We start from the raw sequence: 6,776 nt of genomic DNA on the forward strand, positions 1-6,776 counted from the left end.
TTCAGGAAGGGCTCATTCCTGAAGAAGGGCTCATGCCCGAAACGTTGATTCTCCTGCTCCTTGGACCTGCTGCACTTTTCCAGCAACACATTTTCAGCGCTATTCATGTACTTATCCAAGTTCCTTTTGAACATTTGTAATTGTCCTGATAGGTACTGTATGAATACAACTTTCTTGTGTCCTGACTATATCTCCTCTCTTTAGATGTCTTTAAGTTTCAACCCTATATCTCACAGACCCTCCACATGGCTTTCCTTCATTGAAGCACTCCTTTAAAAACATACCTCTTTACTGAAGCCCCACCTATTCTTCTGACCTAGTACTCTAATTCCTTAATAGCTCAGTGACATACCTTGTTTTATACTCCTGCTGTAAAATGTCCACGAATGTTCCATTACATCAAAGATAATGTTTTGGTTTTTGTTGCCTGCCCTTGCCATTCCCAGACGCGGGGCAATTGATTCCTGTAAGCTGCCTAGATTCTTTTAACCCCTTTTTTTACAGTGGAAAAAGTGCCTTTGGTTTTGGACTGCACACCAGCCTATTGCCAAGGCAGCAGTTATAAACTGCGCGGCACTGAAATAGTTGGCCTACCCCATTAAAATGTGATGAGTTAGTGTTCCAATGCATCGTACCACCCTACCCTTTCAAATGGCCCATCTTTTCCCCAAGATGAAAAGTATTCCTCGAATTTAGGTGTTAAAAGGGGATTGCCTTCTTTCTCGAAGAAGATGGTTTGCAATTATCTTTTTGTAATGATTAGTGTGATTATTGTGCAGTTCAGTTAGGCCCTGAGCTATAATAAAATGCCAGATGGATCATCTCCACACACAATATACCCAAGGGATTGGGTTAAATTTACTGCAATGAGCGGGGCTCTTCAGAACTCCCAGTAATGTGGAGAAAAATTGATAGTTTTATTCTAAGATTGATTGAGTTGAGTTAACTGTGTGCATGAGTGCTAAATTCAGAGAACATGGAATCAGGAGAGTAAGGGAAGCCAGGGTTCCCATCCTATTTGCTACCCAGTAGCTGATTTATTGACAGGTGGGCAGAGCGGCCAGGAAAATAACCGGAATAGGTGGGTTGGATTAATTGAGTGATGGGATGTTCAGGGATTGCAGATGAGAGTGAGGAATAATGAGTCTGGGAATTAAAGGGAGTGAGAGAGGGGAAGTTAAAGGATGGTAGGGAGCAGTAAGATGCTGTGTCTGAGCTATTTCAGTACAAAGGTTTAAATTTCAAAGGTAGTCTGCTTAGGAGTTACCTGAAGCTTCAGTTCAGCTTCAAGGATTGTGTGTTGTATCATACATTATAAATATGCTGTTAAATAATACACTTTCCCTTGATCCACATTATTAACCAGCAATTAGATTAGAACAAAGCCAATCCCGGCTTTCTCAGAGCATGACTCTGTTAAATAGGAGTCAGGCGAGATGTCTGCATTGGTCTCTCTCTCTCTCTCTTTCTCTCCCCCTCTCTCTCTCTTTCCGCAACCAATCTGAGTCACTCAGAATATGACATCATGTCTGGGAGGTCCCAGGCACTGTGTGCAGTTACTTATGTTATACACCAGTATCAGATAATTGTGGTACGAGAGGGAGAGAGAAGAGCAGCTTAGAGAAATAGTCCTTAAAATTTAGATGAGGTCTCGTACCTTTCAGAAGGAGCTTGTGTGTGTTTGTGGGAAGGTTGTGGAATAGGTGAACAGTTACACAGCAGTGTGAAGATTCAGCCTTTGTTGAGGTAAGGCTCATGTTCTGAGGCAGTACTGTGTGAGTGTTTGTATTGTCTGATCTAGCTGTCAGTGCTAAGCTACCGTTGGGGGCTGGGGTAGGAGCAATGATGTATGTTGCTGTGATTAATAAGCAATTGCTTCATGTAACAAATGAGGAAAGGGTGCTGGTCATGCAGGTGATCACTGTCTGGGCGAGAGGACGATCTTCATTTGTACTATGTGATGTTGAATCTCAGGTGGCCTAGCACTGAAGGTGTAGTAGAAAGATTCTCATTGATCATAAATAATATGTAGATTTGTTTATTGTTATGCTTTTCCCAGTAGCTGGAGTAATGTGTATGCTGCTTAAAAATGTAATAAAATTGTTAGTGTCTCACAGAATTGCTTTGTCAAACTCTGCTCCTGAACTTCGGTGATTTTTAGCATGAGGGAATTTGAATTGATTTCCTGATCCTGAACTTGATTGAGGAGTTCAGCACACAAAGTTCTGTAATTTACCCTCTCGCCGTAGGCCACACTTCAAGGAATGCAGCTGCTTATTTTTGGCCTCTTGCAAATGCAGTGCAAAGGAATAATTAGAAGGAATATTTGGGTGTTTTCACATTTACGTCTGTTTCTGTTTATGTGGTTCATGTTTTGAAATATGTTTATTTTAAACAGTTAAATTCATTTTCTACAGTTTGCTCTATAACGATTTGCTGAAGCTATAATGAAAATGCTAATACTGTATCACAATAATTAGTATTGCAGGTTGAAACATGTTTTGCTTGTGAATACTTCTCCATTTGCCCGTCCCACCTCACCCCGTTTTTTTCTATCTCTCTCTCTCTCTCCTCTCTGCATATTCCACGTCTATTTCCTTTTTTCCCCGTTTTTCACTTCCTCTCATCACCTTTTGCTCCTTTTTGTTCCCCTTTAGTTTTTCCTGTCCCTTTTCTCTCCCTCTCACTTTGCTTCTCGCCTCACTTTCCTTCCCCTTATTTCCCTCTCTTTTCTCTTCCCTATTCTCCTTCTCCTTTCACTCTTCTCTTCTCTTCTCTTCCCCTCCACATCCCATCTGCTGCATCTGCACTTGTTTCCCACAATCTGAATAAAAACAAGTGCATATCCACAAGATATGTATGTGCAGACATAAATCCTTATGAACCCGCTTTAATACAATGTTTTATCAAGCCAAATTGTTTGTGTTAATTCTTAACATCAGGCTGTGTATGCAGCTATCTTTCTATTCAGATACTGGTTGGAAACTGGATTGGTTTGTTTTGTGGAGTGTTTGAATTTTCTTGGAGCAGGAATTTAGACAAATATTTCTCCATGTGCTGGTCTATCGTGTTAATTCATTGCCTGTGTGAGGTATTGTGCAAAGTTGTATCTTTGCAATGTCTATGAAACAAAGAAAATATTTGCATTTATATAGCAGCTTTCATGTTCAGAAGGTGTCCACAAACAGTCTACAGCCAATCCTGTAATGGTTTTGTCAAGGAGGTTTACATATTTTTAATCAACCGCTCCAGCCAGGTTAGGGCACACCTCTAGAGTAGGTGGGAGTTGCAAGTGAGGATTTCTGGTCCAGAGATCAGGACACTGCCAACGTCCTAGTGAGCTGTCAGCCAATCTGTACTTTAGAAACTTTTATCAAGAAAACCTGGCACAGATTGTATGTTTCTTACAGTGGTATTGTTGTTGGACTAATAATCCAGTGACCCAGACGAATGCTCTGGGGACATTGGTTGAAATCCCACTATAGCAGATGGTGAATTCAATAAATAAATCAGGAATTAAAAGCTTACAGTGTTGTTGTTTTGTCATTAAAAATACCATCTGGCTCACAAATGTCTTTTTAGGAAAGAAAAATCTGACATCCTCACCTGGTCTGCACTGTGAGTCCAGACCCAACCAGCACTCTCCTTAAATGCTCTTTGAAATAGCCTGGCAAGCCATTTAATTCTATTCTATTGGTACTGAGTCTTACAAAAAGAATAAAGCTGGTGACCACCCAGGAATGACCAAGACATCAGAAGCACAAAGGCACCAGGCCCTGTTGGCCTGCTGTGTCCCCCTTACTAATATCTGGGTCCTTGTTTCACAATTGATAGGATTGTCCCACCGATAAGTCAAGAAACAATTTGATATTTGTAAGGTCTGACTCTGAGAATGGCTATCTCCTATGTGCCGCCATCACCATCCATGGATGTGCCTGGAAATGGGACCTCGGTCAGGAAAGAATTGTTCTTGGAGTCTTCATTATCTCCAGAATCCATGAAAGCTTAAGACATCTGTCCAAGTACAGCCAAGGAAACTACCAGCTGATTTACTATTTAACACCACTTCCAAGCTGATGAATGAGTTTTTCTCCAGGTGAACATCACTTGGAAGTATGCACTCAGGGTGACAAGGGCACAGGGCTATTTGTTGGAGAATTCAACATCCACCATGACAAGTGTTTCAGGAGTACCATTACTGACCAAGCTTGTCAAGTCTGAAAGGACTTAGCTGCTCAATGGGGCCCATGGCCAGTAGTGAGGGAGCTAACAAAAGGGAAAAATACACTTGACCTCATCCTCCCCAATCTCCCTGGAGCAAATGTAACTGTCTGTGACGTTGGTAGGAGTGATCATTGCACAGTGGTTGTGGAGATGAAATCACACCTTCACATTGAGAATACCTGCTGAAATATTGCACTACCTCCATGCTAAGTAGATAGATTTTGACAGTCCTAGCATCTTGACTGGGCATCTGTGTGATGTTGCGAGCATCATCAGCAGAAATGTATTTAGCCACATTTAAGTTCATGGGAAATGAATGCTGAAATGCTGACCCATGTCCTGTGAGTGAATTTTTAAAAAGTGACATCTTGGCAGATCCCTCACGCTACCATTTCCACCAATTCGATGGAGACTGCAGGAAGGCATGTCAAGGGCAGCAATAGGCTTGCCTAGCAAGAGGTGTCAACCTGGTGAAGCTACTACACAGGACTGTATGTGTGTCACTTCGCTCAGTTGGTTGGACAGCTGGTTTGTGAAGCCAACAGTATGGATACAATTCCTGTACTTGCTGAGGTCACAATGAAGGTCCTGCCTTCTTCTTGACCTCTCACCTTAGCTGAGGTGTGGTGTCATGTTGGTTAACTTCATCATCAGAGGCTGCTCGCTCATTAGAGAGACAATGGCCCTTTGGGACTATGGTGACTTAACTTATTCACTTTCCAAACTGCAAAAGCAGCATGCGTTACGTGATCCCACAATAAACTGATCGCATTTAAGCTCGGCAGTTCTGTCCAGGTGTAAAAAGTTTGATAATTAAAGAACTCACTGGAGGAAGAGATTGCACAGATCTTTCTATCCTCAATGATGTTTCAGTCCTCAGCATTTCCATGCAAAGCCAAGGTGGAAGTACTTGCAAGCTTCTTGGGGCCAGAAGGCTGAGTTTAAGAATCATCATGGCCTCCTCCTAATCCATTGTAAATATTTCAAGTTCCCAAATACCTGCACAGTGGCTCACTGATTAACACTGTTGCCTGTAGCGCCAGGGTGAAGCCTGATTCTAGCCTCAGACAACTGTCTGTGTGCAGTTTGCACATTGTCCAGGTACTCTGGTTTCCTCCTGCAGTTCAAAGTTGTGTCAATAGGTGGATTAGCCGTGTTAAAAAAAACTTTGCCCCTTAGTGTCGAGGGATGTGCAGGTTAGGTGGGTAACCATGGTTCCAAAAAAAACCACATGAGGTTGCGGGGAGGGCAGCCTGTGGGATGCTGATGCTCTTCAGAGGGTTGGTACAGACCCAATGGGCCGAATGGTTTCTTTACATTGTAGGGATTCTATGAAGGGATTGATTTCTTTTGTTTCAACAACTATCTGAATTTGGTTGTTATTTGATGTAGCAAAATGGATCAAAGTGGTTCACATGAGATTATGTGAAGGTGCCGGTATTGGACTGGGGTGGACAAAGTCAGAAGTCACAACACCAGGTTATAGTCCAACGGGTTTATTTGAAATCGTAAGCTTTCGGAGCGCTGCTCCTTCATCAGGTGATGTGAAGGAGCCAAGCTCCGAAAGCTTGAGATTCCAAATAAACCTGTTGGACTATAACCTGGTGTCGTGTGACTTCTGACTTTACTCACAATGGAGCAATCAGACAAGAGCACTTAGTGCTGAACTGGCGAAGGAGCTATGAGGGCAGAGGATCAAATTTGGTCAAAGACGTAGGTTTTAAGGAGCATCTCGCAGGAGGAGAGCAATGTCAAGAGGGCCTTCTGGAGTCCAGACAATGGAAGGCAAGGTTGTCAACGGAGATGAGGGAAATGGTGCATGTACGGCAGACCAGAATTGGAAGGAAGAGTTCTGATAGGATTGTATTGTAGGAGGTTATGGAGTTGGGCAGGGATAAGCCATGGTGAAATTTGAACACATCGATAATCTTTTTTTAAATCTAGCTCCTGTTACACCAATACCTCCAATGTGCATCAGCATGCCTTAAGATTTACACACAATTTTTAAAATGTAACCATAAAATGAAAAGTATTTTCCTGATGACAGTTACACAATTGCACTCTGATTTAATTCTTTTCAATTCATTCATGAGATTTGGCCACCACTGATTGGACTGATTTATTTATGGCCAATCTCTAATTGCCCTGGAGAATGGAAATTTTTTTGAGTTGAACTTTGAGGTCGTCTCAACTATCTTGTTGGTGCCGAGAGTCTGAAGCCAGCCAGGTGGGCTTTGTGTTTACATTAAAAAAAACCAAAGAACTGCAGATGCTGAAGATCTAAAATAAAAACATAAATTGCTGGAGAAATTCAGCAGATCTGGCAGCATTTGTGGTGAGAAAGCAGAGTTAATGTTTTGAGTCCAGTGACCCTTCTTCAGAGCACTGAAGACGTTCTGGTAAATTCAGTCATGAAACTTGCTATGCTGTCATCTGGCTGGAGAAAGTGAGGGCTGGTGATCAAGCTGAAAATTTGTTGCTGGAAAAGCGCAGCAGGTCAGGCAGCATCCCAGGAACAGGAGAATCGACGTTTCGGGCATAAGCCCTTCTTC

General features: G+C 42.3%; 1 protein-coding gene across 1 annotated transcript in view; it reads left to right on the forward strand.

The window, feature by feature from the left end:
• The first annotated feature begins 1,585 nt into the window (after positions 1–1,585).
• The window catches only part of pak1 (p21 protein (Cdc42/Rac)-activated kinase 1), a 150,539-nt gene continuing 145,348 nt past the window's right edge, over positions 1,586–6,776 (forward strand). The window contains exon 1 of the mRNA XM_043692426.1: positions 1,586–1,746. The gene's annotated coding sequence lies outside the window, so the exon portion shown is untranslated. The remainder of the gene's footprint in view (positions 1,747–6,776) is intronic.

Source organism: Chiloscyllium plagiosum, chromosome 6, assembly GCF_004010195.1.
Source record: "Chiloscyllium plagiosum isolate BGI_BamShark_2017 chromosome 6, ASM401019v2, whole genome shotgun sequence".
Classification (NCBI taxonomy): Eukaryota; Metazoa; Chordata; class Chondrichthyes; order Orectolobiformes; family Hemiscylliidae; genus Chiloscyllium; species Chiloscyllium plagiosum.